At 30.3% G+C, this 20,390-nt stretch overlaps 1 protein-coding gene across 1 annotated transcript in view; it reads right to left on the bottom strand.

The window, feature by feature from the left end:
- Positions 1 to 20,390, bottom strand: part of sona (sol narae metalloprotease) — a 304,986-nt gene that overhangs the window by 223,133 nt on the left and 61,463 nt on the right. The gene's annotated exons all lie outside the window — the stretch shown is intronic.

Here is a 20,390-nt window from a genome sequence, read left to right as displayed (position 1 = left end):
ATTACACACAACTGATATTGTGTATCTAGTTAAATTTAAAGTACATTCGTATATAGTTAAATTATTGGAGTATTTTTTTTAAAAATAGGTATGAAGTTTGACTTACCTATTAAATAAAATACGTTATCAATGATTGCTAAAGAAATAAACGAAAACAAATCACTTACCAACCGTAGTTTAAAAAAACATTATTCACCTTTCAATCGATTGATTGTAATAATTATTAATACATAAAAACCAATTGCCGAAACTGATTTCGGTGAGTCAAACTGCATACTATTTATTACTTTATATTTTTGAGACGAATTCTGTTTTGATTAGATATACCTATACAGTTTTTAAGCAAGCGATCGAAGATTGAAGGTCGCGATATGAAAATTAAAAGCATAGTATGATTGAAATTTAGATTATTATTAACTAAGTGTCTCGTAAAATAGACTCGACTAAAGCGTGGTCAAATATCTATACACCTTGAGCACGAATTGAGAGACTGTTAAAATACACTGTTTATTATTTAGACGTGGTTATACATTGAAACCACGTATCAATAATAATTATTGATACAAATATTATTTTTCGTTTAAGAAATGCCATCTCTTACGAGATACTAGTAGTTACGTAGTAGTTACTTAGTTATATTTTATGGTCATATTTATCATTAAAATTTAGTTTATTAAGTTTTCAATTTTTCATCGTGTAGATTTTTGACTAATTCATCGTTTTAATATGTTTTATATTTATTTAAAAAAAAACATCGATTTTTATAAAAATATAAATGTGTATAACTTGAAATCCTTTTTATCTCTATTCATAGTCTACACATAGGTACCACTAGTGACTTGAGTCAAATCGTGAGCATAAACTGTAAACGTCGATAGTAGTGCAACCAGTTGATAATGCCTCTCTGAAGTGGATGAAACTGGTCCTGGCCAATATTAAACTAAGTTGAACTATTGCTACATATTTTGTTTTATCTTATATAATACAATAAATGCATTCCCACCAACAATTGGCAGTTAACACAATTTACGACATCTATATTATTGTAGTATCGTTCTGAAGATGTATTTATAACCCACAATAGTTTTTATTATACAATAATATCATAGAGTAAACTAAAACACCATAATATATTATATGAATGGCAACATTACACTCTATGCAGAGTAACTGGGACTAACATCCATTTCTAGTAAAAAAAATCTGTTAATACAACCTCCACTCTGTGGAGGCCTATATGATCCTTTCAAGATCGAACATGGTGAAGTATAATAAGTTTCATTATCATAATGTGAACGTTTTGAACTTGTGATGTACCTAATATTAAATAAAAATAAAAAATGCTAAAATGGTTAACACACTTCTTCGTGTGTTCAGTTTGTGTGTCTGCTGTGTAATAATAAATTATTGTTTTTCAGTTATTTTAGATTTTTATTTCTGTGTCTAATACAACCAAGCATTCAATTTTAAAACTCTCGTCTTTTTGGAGTATGCAGTATGTTACGTACATAACAAAATCACATCGACGTAATCAGTAGTCGAGAGTATAAAATAATTTGACTTCTTGATCGTATCACAAGAGAGCCTCCAGCCATACAACAATTAATCAGAAAGGTTTTTCAATAACTTAGGCCAATTAACGATACTTAATTTTAAATTTGATTTGTAATAACATAAACAACACTCTAAGAGTCAGTCGTGTTTAAAAATAATATGTATTCAACATTCTGTGATTAATTGATATCTATAATTTTTATATTTATTTTAGCTGAAATTAAATAATAAATTAATATAAACTTTAAATACTAAAGTAAATGATTGATTTGCCAGTGGTTTATTTGAATAAATGTATATATCCACCATGAATAGAGTGTTTATAGAAAATTAAAAAAATACTAATTGCAAGTATTGAAATATTACGTAATTTTGACGCGTGCGGACAAACTAGTCGATCTGGTTTCAATAGTTTGACATAATAAGACATTTTTTATACTGATTATAGACAATCGATACATACTCAACATAATTTTTCTTTATCGGTATCGATTAAATTATATTACATATTATATTCACATGACTGTTGATGATTGAATTTGTCCAATTATATTATTTTTTCTCCTAACGCGTTATGTCCAGGATTAGTAACACATTTACCATGCTGTGTTACGGCAACACCACTAATATAACAAATTATTAAATCGAGTTATCTCAAAGATTTATTGAATCTACTTTCAAATGAAAATTTCTGCGGCTTTCTTATAAAACATCACTAAAACAAGTTTCAGTTTGATTTAACTGAGTGTTTATGCAAAAAAAGAAAAAATATAGGTGCAATCTTCTATTACAGAGTATGTATAAAAGTGTATAGCATAGCTGTGTGTTGACTCAGTTTCATATATTTAGTCCATATCTCTATAAAAGAAGGGTTTCTTTTAACATCTTTAATGTATGACAATATTTACAATAAACATTATACTTAATACATATTAGGTACTAAATTTATAATTTAAAATATTTGTTACCGGCATCACCATCTTACTTGTTATCTATTTGTGACTTGAGAGATACTGCATGCTAGTCCTGCATTTCGTACACGCAAAATGCATAATATGACTTAATGCTTTCTGGTAGAATAAAAAAATAACAATATGACTTAAAAATGTTTTTATTTTCAAAACTATACACCCTTATTATACCATATGACTTCATGCATTTTACCGGGACGTAGTGCGTAAAATTTTATACATGTTATCATTTGCAACAACATACAACTATCAAAAACTGACTTAATGCATTCTATCGGCATACCCTCGATATTTAATTGCATTATTTTAGAGGTGATTTTATCTTATCTATTTTTTTCTAATTACCTAGTATTAATTATCAACTAACTAAGCTACCTTACAATGTAGATACAATATTCTTCAGCGTAATAATTACGAAATACAAAACGTATTAAAATTTTATTTACTAAAAGTAAATGTTGGATAATTATTGTTGGTAAATGGGTAATTTTAAGCAGAAAACATGTCAATAAAATCACTATGGCGAGTAATTAATTATAATGAAATTTTATGGCATCGGTGAGTATCAAGTTTACTTGTAAAAACAATGAACAAATTTAATTACAGTAAGTGCACAAATTAATTAGTCCTAATAAGTATATTTCTCTTATCTGCTTACGTCAGTGATTTAATAAAAACAATACAAATTACTACGGTGCCGAAATTTACGTATTAGAACACGTTTTGTAATTTACACTAGAGGCAAATTGAATTAGTTTTTTTACACAAGAAAAAAATGCTTTATTTAAAAGAAAGAACGTGATAAGAGAAGTTGTTGATTATAGTAATAAAAAACGTGATATTATAACGTTTTTCTTAGCTCGTATTTTTATTTGTCCGGTAATTCTTTGTCCGGTACAAATCTTGCAATCGATTTTTAACTAACTTACCGACTAGCTAGATATTTTAAACTTTTAGAATATATCAGAACACAACGCCAATGCATTTTTTTTAATACTTTTAGCCATTTTTAAGTAGAATTGAATTCATTTTCAGCTAATTCTGTTTTGTATGAAAAGTTATTTTGACACCATTATTGGTTGCTAAGCGGATTGTCATAGCAACTAAATTAATAATATATACGTGCATTACTATGGAAATCAACATGAAATTTCAATATGACATTTCAGTATTCTATGATCGTTTAAGCTAGTCAAGTCAAGTTTATATGATTCAACAGAAAATTTAAAAAAGTTGTATATAATTTTTTTTATCTTGTAATTATTTTATATCTACTTATATACACAAGTACCTACTTAAAACAAGTGAAAATTTATTGTTATAATTTTTGAAAATATTTCGTTATTGTTTGGATAAAAATAAAGGCGAAACCTGTGGGTCTATTCTATAATTATCGACCGCTGAAGTGATAAAGTAATAGATATTATCAAACTTAGGATAGGCTTATATCAAAGTATGACCACTTATTGTTACAATTACAAAAGGTTGATTGTAATTGTTGCAATAAGTGCTACATTTTAATAGCAGCAAGAGAGGCACCGTTAAAATGTAGCGCTTATTGCAATAATTACAACCAACGTATTGTAATAGTTACAATAAGTGCTAATACTTTGATACAAACCTACCCTAAGTTTGATAATATTTATCATTTTATCACTTTAGCGGTCGATAAGTACAGACAGTACTGGACTTTAAATAAATGAAACATAATTGAAGTTAATGGCCTACCAAACCACATCCAGCATCATGGGACCCTACTTTTGGATGTGAAATATCATTTTGTTATGATAGAATGTCTCAGGACTAGTCACTTAAGATTGAGATTGCCATGTACTCAAATGTGCTTTGACTGAATTTATAATATGACTTGTAATTAAGAGTACTCATGGGAGAGAAAAGCAAATGAAACATCAGAATGATTTCGAGATGTGGTTATAAGGATTTATTAGGCTGATCACAATATCGCCGATGAAAAGATTTTAATACGAACCCATAAGCTAAAAGATGTTACAGCTATCACCAAGAGTGCAGAAAAGCTGCATACTTGAGTCATATTATCAAAATTTTAAAGTATGATTTATTTCAAATAATGCAGGAAACGGCAGTAGATAAAGAGATTAGAGGCATACAGAGATTCTTTTTACAACGCAATCTCCGTAAGTGATTTCATATCCAAGGCATTGGTTATCTAATACGATTGACTAAAAATAGAAAAATTACTGTAATTTTATCGCCAACTTTTAATAGAATACGATATTTTTCGATATTACGAAAGAAGAAGATATTTTTAATGGATTTTATTAACTTCAAAATTGGTCATTTCATACGACCCGAGTTTTATCTTTTGGTATGATCCATTCACTTTTATGGGTAGGGAATATAGGTAGGTATATAAGAGCCAAAAATTGCATATAGTTTTTTATGGTTTGCAAAATATTGAAAAAAAACATATCGCAACATTTTAATGTTAATGGCCAAATTCGTTGATCACGCAGATATCTTCGTAATAAAATAACACACTGAAATACGAATATGACAAGATTCACGAAATGTATAGTAGATAATATAATATACTGTATCAGTACAACCTCCCAGTATTGTTTGCGTGTATCTTATTCAATACGGTTAACTGACAAATCTGTATATAAATAAGTTGTTAACAATCTGCATTTATTTTCTGATATACTTTGGGTTTCTTTTCAATACGAAACTTCGCCATGTATACGATACTTATATATTTGTAATATTTTACATGTTCTCTTCTGAAAAGCTCGGCATTTATTAATTATACTTGCAAAAGAAAAAGTATATCAGGTTATTCTTTTAGAAAAGACCATTTTACAATAATTATTATATAAAGAAAATTGACTGCCTGATATGCCTTTGCTGCTATCCGATTGTACAGAAAAAATATTTGTCTCTACGCGTTAATAATATGTTATTATATCACAATTTGTCCTTGGACAATATGTATACGAGTATATTATATATACATAGGGTGGTCAAACGTCCCGTTTTAACGAGACATGTCTGGTTTTTTTTACATGTTGTCCCACTGACCGGTCAAAATAGGCAGTATACTTGAATGTCTCACATTAATTATCTAATAATTGGTTACAATCTATATCCCTAACATGTAATTAAAAAATGTAAGTACATATGTATATATATTGTTCTCAAAGTATAATATTATTCTTACAGAAATTGTCAACTTCAGTAAAGTTATTGTGGGAACATCAATATTTCTTTCGAAAATCGATTTTTTTACTGAACGAAACCGATTACTTTTTATATTCATAGTTGCATATTTTAAAATTATTAATTATTTCGGTGTGCAAATTAGATTAACTGACTTCAGTGAAACGGAAAATAATTTTCAACAGTAGGTGCGACGAAATTTCTCACTCGTCACCTGGAGTCGCCAATCGGAGATCGAAAGTCGAAATGTGCGCACGTCGATTTGTTTTGTCATGGCGTCGGATGAAAATATTCTTAAATCGTGTAAAGATGACAAAAAAATTTCACGTATGTACTTAAAAAAGAAAACATGTCAATGAATATACTATTATTGTTAGTAATATAACAATAAACATAACATTAAATGGACGCATGTTGGATTTTTATGACAAATTATATTTCGTTCGGAACGTGTCATTTGCACAATCCGCACATCGCTTAGCAACGATCTTTTTAGACCATGCCTCAAGTGAAGTATAGCCTTAACAAATTATCAACAGAATATATTTCCAGGTTCCACAATAAATTGAAAAAAAAATAACAATAATTCAGTGGTTGAGAAATACAATATTGTATTTTTCTCCATTTTGTAAAAATATAATATGGAATGAATTGAAAAAATGGTTTCAGTTAAAATGTCCCGTATTCACATACGAAAAATCTGGACACCCTAAGTATATGTCATGAAAATAAAATAATATAACTGAGCGTTATTATTAGAAGTGGTCAAGCGACTTTATAAAGTATGCATGAAGTATATTAATTATTAGCCGTAATAATTAATTCAAACGTTAATAAGTGTAACATAATATTGCATTAATAATAGAGTTAATCTAAATAGTATGTGCATAACTTACAATTATTTTCAATTAAAAGAAATATTTTATTCACACTGATTCTTGCAAATATATTATTGCAAAAACTGATATTGTTATTATAACCATCAAACGGGTATTTAATACATTTTCTCAACACCGGTTTCTTTCAACTATTTTGAAAATTTTATGTACTGCTTTGAGTTAATTCCCTTTCTGTCTCTTCTTGGTCGTGCACTCATGGCTGAGAATCGTGACCATATTTGAATTTCGCCATCCTTTGAGCAACCAAGACTTTCCATCCTTCTCGGTATTCCGCTTCTCTCAGGGCAGAATGAATGGTGCCCCCAGTCAGCTCTTTCACTTGGTCGCTCCAGCGCGCAGACGCCCTTCCTCTGCTTTGCCTTCTCCGGAGGTCACCCAAAACTACCAGTCTCTCCAGGTTGTCTGGTCTGCGCCTAATAATATGTCCAAAAAACTGCAGAATTCTTCTCAGACATATTGTCGAGAGTCATTACTTTATCTTCAGTTTCTGGATGATTGACTGGTCTCGTCTTGTGCTCCGTCCAAGAAATACGAAGCATTCGTGCACAAGCATCATTTTTGTTGCAATCAAAATTCCCCGATCCTTCCATAATATAGTGGTAAGGCGTGTCATCGCATTTTTTGCAATCTGTGTGCGCTTTCTTAAGCTTCGCATCCGCCCTTTCCACTAATGGTCGACCCAAGATATACAAACTCGTCGACTGTTTCGAGGTTTTGGAGTGTACTTGCTGTTGGTAGAAGGTTAGCTCGATCAATAACCATTTCCCTTTCTATATTTTACTAAAAATAATATATGTGTTAATATTTTGATTTTATCTAAAAACAATACGAAAAACTTTGATACGTATGCAGATGAACATAAAATAGTACAACTATAATCCTTCTCTAAATAGTTCGTTCATTGACGTAATATATCATTTTTTAGACCTTTATGACCGTCTGTAAACTTGTTGTGTAGAGTGTGCGTTTGTATAATATAATCAACAGTTGGTATTATCTATTTTTCACATATTATCTTTTGTCTATGATATACCTCCTTATGGTTTTTAAGTGTCTTCAACAACTATATGCATGGCCCCCATAAGAGGGGGCTGACAGGGCTCTAGCCTGGGGGCCCGGGCTCAGGAGGGGCCTGGCGAGGCCAGTCGACCAGATAAGTGAGATAAACACACAACACAAATTTGCTTAAATAGTAAAAAAGGCGCTATTTTCCTTCAATTATGTTATGACTTAAAATTATATGGTTGTACGATAAAAATTTTAATTGTATATCGACACTCAACAACTCCTAAATTCAAATAGATGTATTAAAAAAATACAACACAAAACACTAAATACACACATTAATTTTACCGCGTACACCATTTTGAAAACGCTACTGTAGAAGAGCATCACACTGCCTTTATCCTTAGATATAGGTAGGGGGGGCCGCCAAAAATCCCAGCATGGGGGCCATGACTATATATCACTACTTAATGAAGTAATTATTAGGTATATCATATTATTAGATAGATTAGAGATTAAAGCGATTCTATTGGTTACTAAACTTATATGACTCCGTAACGAAGACGTTGGTAATGCATTACGACTGGTCCAGGAATAGAGACCTGTATTTAAATCTGAACATCAACCTTCAATAGAAGCCCAGCACGAGCAGAAGACATAAATCTCTAAGCTTAGTGTCTTGACTGCGACACATCGAATTTGTCGATGTCATTTTGTTATAATTCACAAAACACATGTAACTTAATCTACCACGACACATAGCGTCGGTACGACATTTTTTATAGAAAAAATCAACTACTGATCGCATGTAATAAATTTCGTTTGATATGGGACAAAATATTGCTAATTTTTCATTCATAATTCGGTTAGCCGCGTGACGTCACTGTCCCGGCATGGTCTTGCCTGTGCACTCGGAAGCGAGTTACATTATTGCTGGCAGTTTTCATTTATACCATGTTCCAGTAGAGATGATTTTCTATGTTCTATCGGGATAAGATAATAATAATCCATCACATATCGTAGTTGCGCATTCAAAAACAGCTATGCATTTTTTTTAAACAAATTTATTGAGAAGAAATTGAAAAGAGTCAAAACCGTCGCAAACTTCAATAACTGTGTCGCTAAACATAGAAACATACATTTTTTTTTTTTTTTTTAAATAATTCTAGAATACATTAATTTACTCATTATGGAAATTATTTTCAAAAAACATTTTATGGTGACATTAAAATAAGCGATTTTTTTGCCCTGCTTTGTATAGTTTCTAATTTTTTGTACTTGCAAATGAGTGGTTCACAAGCCAAGTGAACCAATTCCATTCTGGTTAGTTTTGAGTAAACTAGATTCAAACATAATACCTGTTTGAGTATTTCTAATTCTGTAAGGGTATGATCCCAATTCTGTAGTATTATGTTGAGTACATTTAAGTTATTCTGTAAGGGTAAGTATACCCTTATAGAATTTGAAATACTTACTCAAATATTATGTTTGAACCTAGTTTACTTAACACTAACCAGAATGGACTTGGTTCACTTGACTTGTGAAACCACTCAAATATAAAAATACGCAAAAATACGTACTATTGTAATACTTCTGGCTTATTTATTAATAACCAAAAAATACACATATTTGTAAATTTATAATAAATAAAAAATGAACTATACAACTGATTTCACACAGCATTAATTAAATATCCGGAAATAATACAAAGTGTTTGTTATTCGATCTAATTATTGTTAAAAAGTGCGTTGTACTTTTTCGAAATAGATCACTTTTTAATGCAAGTTTACGTGGATAATAGTATTGCACTGATTACATAAACGCTACCTAATAATATCATTACGGCAGCTAAATGCACGTAGTGTATGAGCCCATATCTAATAATATTATGTTGTATCAAATTGATAATTTATTTTAATGTGTTTAATTATTATTACCCAAACACCGTTCTCGCAAGCCTTGGAAGCAGTTAAATAGAAATACATACAAACACTTCAATTAATATTGTAATGGATTTAATTAAATTGTAACTTTACTGCAATATTTTTTTCCGGTATTAAAAACTAGCCGAGAGGAAGTTGGACAGTTTTTTTATATACTACACATATAAAATAACTAAATCAGATAACACGAATGTTTTTTTTAGAAACGGTTATTCACCATTCGCTCATTCCTTTGATATGCTTGCGGCGGATACTGGGTAAGTATGACTTGTAGTAACAAAGAGATAATAAAACCATACAGCTTTTCGTTACATTGAAGATTAAGTCGCGACGTTGGACCTGGTTCAGCCAAGTACTACAAATGCCTCAAGAAAGTGACTACTTGCCTAGTCTTGTCTTCAAGCTTACCAAAATCTGTCGTTTTGGAGAGCCACTAAATATCTCTACTAGAGCATACATTACCGGTTTACCGATAAATTTATTTACAATTAGCGGTATTTTGGTCAATTAAAAATTTACTTTATTTATAAACTCATATTTTTAGATGTGTGTTTGAATTCTGCCATATTTTTCCTTTTATCACATTAAGAATGAAGACGGAACGTGAGTCCTAGCTCGGCTACGTGATGCGGATGCCAGAAGAGGCCCCCAAATTGGCTTGCCTGATCTTTAAGATAATCAGATTTCTACGTCCGTAGAAGGCCGCTAAATATTATATATAGGGTGTAATAAGGTGGAGCTGCGAAACGCTGGTATGACCTGAAACGACGCAAAAATAATAGCAAGCATCAGGGATTCTTGGAGGCGCCGCGTGGTGACTATAAGATCCAACTAAGGGATGAATATTCCTGAAGAATAAGAAGAATGGAATTTTTCTAATTTATATATTATTTCAAAGTACGATATTAAATACCTTAATAATCGATGAATTAATTGTAAACCGGTATTCACTTATTATTTTAACCGATTTACAGGAAAAGCATTTTCTCGGAAATTTTTCATGCTTTTCCATCCATAAAGTAAATAATATGAGATCGCTATGAGATGATAAATAACTTAGGAAGACACAATACGACTAGCGAGTGACAGGGATTCATTGGTAATTTATATAGCGGACATTGACTAAAAAGAAGAATAATATAACCTTGATATAAATACTCTTTACTAAAGTATTTATATTGTTTATCACAGTGCCAATTAAGCCTTCTCACAAGTATGTATACCAATCAAATCATGAATCGATAACACTGTTTATATGGGAAAATTATTATAAAATCCGAAAATTTCATACATTTTCTGTAAAAAACAAATGTCCCTTAAAACTTTTGACACTACATAGTATTGAGATTAATAGTATTGTAATCTAAATTAACAGCGATCTTATTTATAAGAGGGCGTGCTCATTTTTAAGTTAGAAGGTCAAATGGCTACGTAGACTTTAATCCAGAGATAATCAACTTTTTACCGTTGCAAAATGTTTTCTAATTACTTACCGGAAAAAAAAACTATCATCAAAGTTAGATGTTTCCATTTTTTTTAAATTTCGGCCAGATTTTTACTGTATGCACGCTACGAAATATCTTCAGGTACTAATCGATACATTAAATATATTATCCTCTATAACAGCGATTCCTAATTTTTGTCGGATAGAAAAAACAATGAAATATGATATATATATATATATATATTTTAAATATGTACCTATCTTAGAATGCCTAGTTGACTAATATAAACAAAGTCTCGACAACTATAAAAAAGCTCTACTTAAAAATAAATGAAAAACGTTTTCAATTTATATCTGATTTACTGATTACAAATACATATTGTTTATGTATTTAATAATCTTCTTCTTCACCGTGTTAGCTCTGCAATCACTACAGAAGTGCAAGTGAGCTAGGAACCAGATAAAGTTACTAAAAACCAACTGGCTAACCAACACGTAGTGAATAGTTTTTTTATGATGATAATTTTTACATTAACATACAGGCGGCTCTCGACTTTTGCACGTAATTGGTTCCTGAAAATGTGTTAGTATGTTGAATGTTCTAAAGTAGAGGGATTAAAAAAAACATCAAAAAGTATACTTTAAAATATGTATTTATCAATGGGTATAATAAAGTTAACCAGGTGTATTGGCAACATTGATATACTACTAGATGAGCAGTTCCCATACAAGTGTCATTTTAAAAATGTACCACAAAAGATATTATGAATACCGTCTTATAATATTTCCTTGTAGGTATAATGCGTTAAGACCGATAACATGGATTCCCGAATTTCACCCGTATTGCCCTGGCTGTAAAACTAAATTTGCGTTCTTGGAATAGTGAACCTAAGGGTGGCTGCAACGCAAAGCAGACAGAGCAAGTCGTCATGCGCTGACTATTAGTTAGAGTAAGATGCAAGCTACATCGGGCTTACCCAGTAAGTTTTAACAAAGGCCGACTCGCTGAAAATCGGGCGTCATTTTAAGAAGCATATGATTCATCCAGTAGTATATCAATGATTAGCAATCAGTGTTTTATTTATAAATTTGTCAAGAGATAGTTGAATACCACCCTTTTACGTATTTGAGAAGGTGACGGGGAGCAAAGGAAAGAGGGGTGACATATACATTATCACCAAAAATCTAAATTTAAAAAATGTACGAAATGGCAAATTTCTAAAGTTGTATGTTTGAAAGTAGACTACCGCCAGTATTCTGTAATAATCATTATGTCAATATATATCAAACTAATTATTTTTTATTAAAAAATACTAGAATAATGATAGCTACAATATGATTTGTTTACTCAATTACAAAGCAAGTAGAAAAGTTGTACTTTTTATAAAATTTTCTCAATATTTCGGTATGAATTCACAGTACCTTAGGATTCCGTAAAACCTTGATTGGTAATCACTGCTCTATAATAAAATAAATTGCCGTATAATAGTAAGTAATAAATGAAAGTAGCCGTTGGTTTCCCGTTTATTAAAACGTACTGCCAGAGCAAAACAATTGTAATAAAAAATAATTGTAACACGAGCAAAACGTGCGAAGTTGTTGCATCGCTCTAATAATAAACAAATAAAATTATTGCTATACAATGCACTCTACAATGAAAAGACAAACGTATATTTAGCTGAAATAGCAACATACGGTAGAATAATATCCGGGTGAAATGTGGTATTTTAGTATTAACAACATTACGTAGTTACCTACTAATAAATGCAGATGCTAGTATACCTACTCGTGCTTTCCTAGTTTGATTCCATGCGTTGCGGGTAAGATTTTCAATACCAGACAAAATTTATGCAAACTTGAAAAATCTCTGAAAATATCTGAAACCGGGATTTTTTAAATTTTTTTAACCTTGATTCCAACATCGAGGGATTAAAATTTTGCATATTTTTGCCAGTGTTGAGATAATATACCTAATGAGGTAATATTAAATTGAATATATACTAACTTATAGTCTGAAAAAAAACAACAGTTAACTTCGTCGTAATTAGAATACTTAGTGGTCAGTACACATGCGGGTGACTACCGGGGAACGCAGGTTCGAACCTGCTGGATATTGTATTTGTGTGATTATACATTTCTCAGAAGTGTTTTAAAATTATGTATTTATTTGTTGTTGTGCTATTGTTGTATTGATTTGAGATTAATTTCTTCTATTTTTATGCCATAGTTGACATAGAGCAAGCATCTTTACACCCACATTTCGAAAGATTCAAGCTGTTTTCTGATCGTTGTTTCTGTGGGTGTCCATGCTTCTATTTCATATAATTAGAAAAAAATATTTCAACTAATCATTTTCATTCTTAATCTCAGCTTTAAGTCATTGCAATATATGCAGTTTTTTTTTCCTTAGTCGTATAAAATCACAATAAACAACATTAATTTTATCAGTGCATTTTTACAATCTCTTTTTGAAGTACTACCTATTTGGTGAATGAAAAATAATTCTTAATTTAAATATTATCATTTCTTAATAAAAAACGAATAAATCACTTAATGTTATTGGCCTGCATTATTCACTGTCAAACTTGTTTTCAAAATAACAAAATATTGCTAAGTGTTAAGGACTAAAAGGCGAGTACATGCGTACAACATTAATATACATTAAATTTTGATGTATAGACAGTTTACAGAACAGGTTTTTCAACATTCCATACTCTGTTTAATTTATCATTAATGACAATAATTTTCCTAAACATTTTTGAAATAGCATAAAGTTGATTGCCTTTAGTTTTAATTTTACGGAAAGGGTACAAAATAGTAATATTCAATTTGTCTACAGATAGATAATCACTTTGATTTGCATCTCAGCTAAATCTGCAGGTGGGTTTATTTATTGAGCATGAATTATTTATTGCTTTACATAATTTTGTGATACACTTTTAATATTTTATTGTCAACAAGTTTTGACCATTAAAATAAAATTGGTCATAATATAAACCACAACTTTTAGAACTAAGTATCTCATATTTATTATTTAGTGTTGGCAAATAAATAGTCCATTGCACCGGGGTATAATTTATTCTCGTGGGTGATTTTAATTCATACGTTTATGTTGTAAGCGAATATGTATTTAAATCGAAATTTAGTGTAGGTACCGATTATTGAATACTTCTACTACTGAATCAAAATTATATTAAATGACATTCAACATTCAGATTTTACATACCTACATATAAAAAAATTAATCTTCTGTTGATGGATGCTGGAATGCTGGATGACACTGTCTACTTCTCCAGAAAAGCGAAGATCCAGTATTAGAAACAATTTCCGTATTTACTAAAGTTTCCCTATCATGCTTGCAATAATCTTCCCATATTTCCCATTGTAGACAATCGGCGCCAATTTGACGCCGCTGTTGACCAAGTGATTCTGGGCAATCGGCGTCACTTGTTCTTGGTAATAAAATATGTTTTTATTTTTCAATATTCTGTAAAAACCCTACAATTTTAAATTAATTTCTAAATTAGTTTGTCTACAATGAAAATAATAAAAATTAGAATTTAAATAAATAATTATTGAAATTAAACCCATAATAAACAAGTTACAATACTTTTCGTAAACTCTTGTAAAATTTACTACAAAATTAAAACTGTGTGTTAATTCATTTTCTCCCTTTTTAACTTATCCTAGATGGGTTAACTATTTCTCACCGAGGTAAGTGAATTTTACAGGAGAGGGGTACCTATTGTAACATAATAACATATGTGAGGGGGCAAGGAAAAAAGTCACGCGGCGGCGTTTTATTTTTTGTTTCAATATATGACTATGCTATATCTATTATTTAACATTTATATTATAAAATTTATTTGATTTATTCGGCGCCAATATGGTAATATTCTGGCGTCTAAATGGAATCGTAAAGAAATAACGACAAACGCATGATTTTTAATCAAAATGTTCATAACGCGGTAGTAAATCAAAAAATACCTCTTTATGGAATTATTTTCGACTGTTTTCTCAAGGGCGTAGGGTAGATACTCTATGTGACTTACCTGAAAAGATAGAAATAAATAATATTAGCATACACATATTATTACGATTTTATTGAATTTGGCTATATTCTATATTTTTTTATAACTTGAAAAATGTGTTATGACAATCGGCCACAATTATGAATAATTATTTTGATGTTATTAAAACAATATAAAAAGTGTTACTACCAAATTATAGTTAAATAAATAATAAATCATACAATAGAGTTAAAATATTTAGAGCATAAGTATTTAAAAACCAACCAGGAATGTCTACATTTTTTAATAAATAAATGCTATTTATTTAAATTCTTCAGCTGACTTCCTTGTGCGTAGTTAATGATATTATTCAATTGTGTAACTATCCAGTTTTGCATGGAATTTTAATTGATAATATTACTTTTATGGGTTAAAATTATTTTTTATATCATTTTGAATATTATACCTAATATAAAGAGCAGTTTTAGAATGTCTTTTTGGAAGCCGACTTGAAAGTGAAATTAAATTTAATAATAAAAACCCTGTATTATTGCAACCATTACGAATAAAATAATGTATATCAAATATGGTCACCAATATTAACGGATCTTAAAATAACTCCTCAGTTTTATTAGTATGTAAATCAGTAGCTTAGATGGTAAAGCATATAGCCCAAAATGCGATGGTTATGGCTTTAAATCCCATTAGTTGCAAATATTTTAAAATTATTTAGTATAATATATTACAGATTTATTTGAAAATCTGCACATAGTTCTATAATATTTTAAATACCTGCGCCAAATTAATTGGATAATAAAATTGAATTCAATATAAATCGCAAGTGAAATTATTTACTTATTAATTAGTATCGGTTTTATGGCGTTTCGCTAATTCATCATTTTTTTTTACGTTTCCTTTGTGAGAATTTATCAATTTGCCAATCAAGCAGATGTTTAAGTATTTTTTTATTGCCATTTTAAATAAATAAAGTTTGCATAATCATTTAATTGATGTGAGTCTGCATTTTTAGGCGCCACCTTTCATTTAAAATAACAGGTTTTTGAAAAAAATACCTTTCAAATGTTTACTAATAACATTGCATTGTCTGTACAATACTTATTTTATTTATTTGTTTAAAAAAATATTGTGGATATAACAAATCTAAATTCAAGACGTTCACAATATTAGATTTACATTATAACAAATTTTACCCTCACAAGAGAGGAGAAAATATAAAGGAAAAACATATACAATTTATTACAGAAAAATAAAAATTCGAAAACAAAATACACAGCACGTCACTGAAAATATCTATGTCTTTGGAAAGTCTCAACCCTCGCTAATGGTGTCTGATAGGATTGACACGAGGAAACTGCGACCGCGTAGGTAATTGTCAGATAGGTATTTTTTTAACGCAGAAAATCAAATTATAATAATTAAGAAAAGTGTGTTTTTATCCTATCTTGATATATTTATTAAATTTGATCTATAATCCCCTTAAAGAAACAACAAACAATTTTGTTAATTATTTTAATTTTTGTCTTCAATAATTCTGTCGCAATATGTCACGATTTTACGAAATTAAGATTTGAATGTCTGTATAGAATTGCGCTCTTTTTGAAATTACTAATTCAAAACATTGAATATAACACAATATTATCTCAGACTTAATTATACATAAATAATGTAAAAAAATAAAAAAGATAAAGGAATTAACTTCAAAGAAGGAGTATTTTAAAAATTGTGATTTATTTCAAACACGATTATCTCGAAACCATAGAATTTTTCAAAGATTTGGGAACTAGAGGATATTAAAAAAAGATAAAAATAAGGAGATGTCATCCATGGGGAAAGATAAATCCACCTATAAGGTATGATGCAGAAGAAAATAAGAAAAAATCGTTTACATTATTATTCATTTAGTAAAATAAATCAATTTTTTTAATCTTTAAAAAGCGTCAAGTATTATTTTTAATATTTTAATAAGCCATAAAAATATTTTATAGCCGTCTAATTTATCCATTTAATACAACAAAATACTCAAAAAATAATACTTTTATTTGTCTAGGATTTTTTTCTCGTGACGATGTCAAAGTTTATCAAAAAAAAAATATTTGTAAAGGTAAAGTTGATTGTAGACAGAAAAAAATAAAACAATGACAAAGATGTCGTGATGAGAACTTATTCGAAAAAGTGAGAGGACGCGAATAAAATTGCCCAAAGAGATTACACATTTGAGCAATGATACTTTTTCGCGATGCTATTTTTGTGTTATAATAGTATAATGCATTCGACAGAGCTGAATCTTAAAAAAAGTGAAATAAATAAACACGTTATTCTGTATAAGCATTTCATTCGTGACAGTATACTAAGTAACGCACTAGCAGAGTCATCGATAAATGAAATGTTGTAATATTTGTCGCAATACATTATCTACCTACAGATGTGCTGAGTAGTATATTTAGCGGCAATACTTATGCGTTCAAAGTCTTTAATAATCCGTACGTTAATGTATCATGATTTTTCTTAATATAATATATAGCGTGACGTTTATTGGTGAATTATGGTAACAAATTGGCAAATCGTAGTTAAGCTTAACGGCCCACATGCTCAGCGTAGGTCAAATGGAGCTTTTATGGTATTTTCAAAGCATAACCCTGGACATTCCTTAAACGTTGTAGATAATCTATTTATATAAATTTGAAGCCTTAATATCCTTTATATTTATTTTAAACATTTGATGACAGCATTTAAAAGAATACTTTTTTATGTAATACAAATACTTTATGCAGTCATCAAATGTTTTACATAAATATAAAGGATAGTAAGGCTTCAAATTTATATAAATAGATTATCTACAACGTTTAAGGAATGTCAAGGGTTATACTCTGAAAATACCATAAATGCTCCATTTTCACCTACGCTGAGCATGTGTGCCGTTAAGGCTTTCCATTTATCAAGCTTCGAGTGAATAATTACAAATTAGCGAAATGTGTGGCATAGGAAAAACGTTATATCCAAAGTGAACTGAACGAAGACGCATGTATATTGAACGCCGACACCGCATTGGCTACGACCGATTTAAAAAATCGATGCGGGCATGATAAATGATAACTGCTGCCTGATACTGGTAAAATTGTCATTTTTAAATACAGACTAGTAAAACGATTCGTCTCACTTTGCTTTGACGACAGATTGATCCGGATCACAGAACGCCATAAGTATAGTTAATATTCAATCATCAATATATTACTTAACAATGCGGTACTGTCCTAAACGCCACACTGAATATAAAAATAAAGTAACAATGAATGGCAGGAATGAGTCAAACAGCGCAAGATAATAATATTTAAAAAAAATGACAAAAACAAAAGCAATCGGCCAATTTGCCCCCATGACCGATTTCAGCTCACGACACGACACGAAACAACCACGACCGACAACGATTGTCTGCCAAATTGCCAACATTGACAATCATGAACTTTGAAAAATAATAAATGCACGCGAACTTATTTAACACTTCTAAAATCGTTTTGTATTAACTAAGGAATTATTAATAATATTTATTAAAATTAGTATATTTTATGACATCCATTTTAGCGCTTTCTAGTCAGGTGCTTAATGGTTAAAATAAATAATAACATTATACCTATTTTTTTTTCGACCATGTCCGATCCTAATAGGTTCATATGGGCCTCCACAGAGTAGAGGTTTGTATTAATAGATTTTGTTTTTTTACGAGAAATGGATATCAGCCACTTGCTCAACCTATTAGGTCCATACCCTGACTCAAACACAAATTAAAAACAATATGTGTACTTACCAGACCCAGGATTCGAACCTGGGACCCACGGCGTGATAGTCCATCGCTTAAGCCGCGCGGCCACCGTGGGCGTATATAATTACCTAAATACATACCTATATAATTTAAAAACACGTCAAATATATACCTAAGAGAAAAAGTGTTAAAATATTACGACGCCATTCGATTTGCACCAACGTGTTTTACCAATTAAGCCACCTCCGTCCTACTTAATCACGATGCAATTTACATTTACATTAAAAGCCGATGGCTCAATTGGTAAAGGGTAATGGCGCGAATTTAATGGTTGAATAACTGTTTACATGCAAAAGTGCCGACTGTCTCGCCAATCTCATTCTTCAAGCGTAAGCGAGACGCACTGTTGTAATTGCATGGTGATATTTGTCAGGTTATGGAAATTGGTAAACGTCAAAATGCTTTTCGCGGTGTAATTTGTATTTTTTCTGGTAGGTTGCATACGTCATGCAAGTTGCAACTATCGCATGACAGTTCAAAAGCCGCTAAACTAGTTTGATCCTGCATGCAGTCTTGCATCTTGCATGATAATACGTGTTTGCATTTTATTTTTATGGTCACGAATACGTACTTCCACTAGTAATTCTATCCACGTGTAAACGGGCTATTCTTTTTTTTTTGACCATATTCGATCCTAATAGGATCATATGGGCGTCCACAGAGTAGAGGTTTATATATTAGAAGATATATTATGTTGATACTAGAAATGGATGTTAGCCACTTGCTCAACTTATTAGGTCCATATTTTGAAATTGAAAAAACAATATTTGTATTTGCCAGACTCTGGATTTGAACCTGAGGCCCACGACATTACAAACTGTGCGTAAGCCGAAGTATAAGATTAGCTATTGACGTTAGTATACATTACAATATAAATATAACTAAGTCATCTGTTTTGATAGGATATTCTCAAAACTGATAAACGAAATTATACAATTTTATTCCACTAAACATTGACAGTTATACCTACACATTTATTAGTAAGTTATTATATTGATATTAGGTATTCAAAATATTAAAATAACTAATTCTTATCATAACATTATGATCTCACAACAAGTCCAATTATTACTGATGATAACTTACAATGCAATATTAAAAGTCATTTATCATAAGTCAGAAGTGTTTTGTAATAATAATGTATTTTAAGTTTTAACTACTGTACTCAATAACTACTCAAAAAGCATATAACACTAAGCGATATCTTGAACACAAGTGTGTTAAATCAAAATTACTTCTTGTGATACTAAACGTATCCGTGCAGTGGTCTTAAGGTGAACAAACCGATTGAAAAGCGTGTAAGTACTTAAATATTTGCGGAAATACATCGATAATGGTGAACGGACCTTTATGACCTCAGTAAACAATACATTCTGCTGAGAATGCGGAACTTGGGGTCACTCCGTGCAGGATAAAGAAAAGGATTCGCAACAAATTAAATTTACTAAATGATATAAATTTTGAAACGGTCAAGGATTCGCAAGACCTTTTAAAACAGTGTAATTGATAGTAATTATAAAGAAAAACT

Source organism: Rhyacophila brunnea, unplaced genomic scaffold (assembly GCF_057557595.1).
Source record: "Rhyacophila brunnea isolate RB1 unplaced genomic scaffold, BYU_Rbru_1.0 scaffold_12, whole genome shotgun sequence".
NCBI classification, from domain to species: Eukaryota; Metazoa; Arthropoda; class Insecta; order Trichoptera; family Rhyacophilidae; genus Rhyacophila; species Rhyacophila brunnea.
This window is presented reverse-complemented; position numbering and strand designations above follow the sequence as displayed.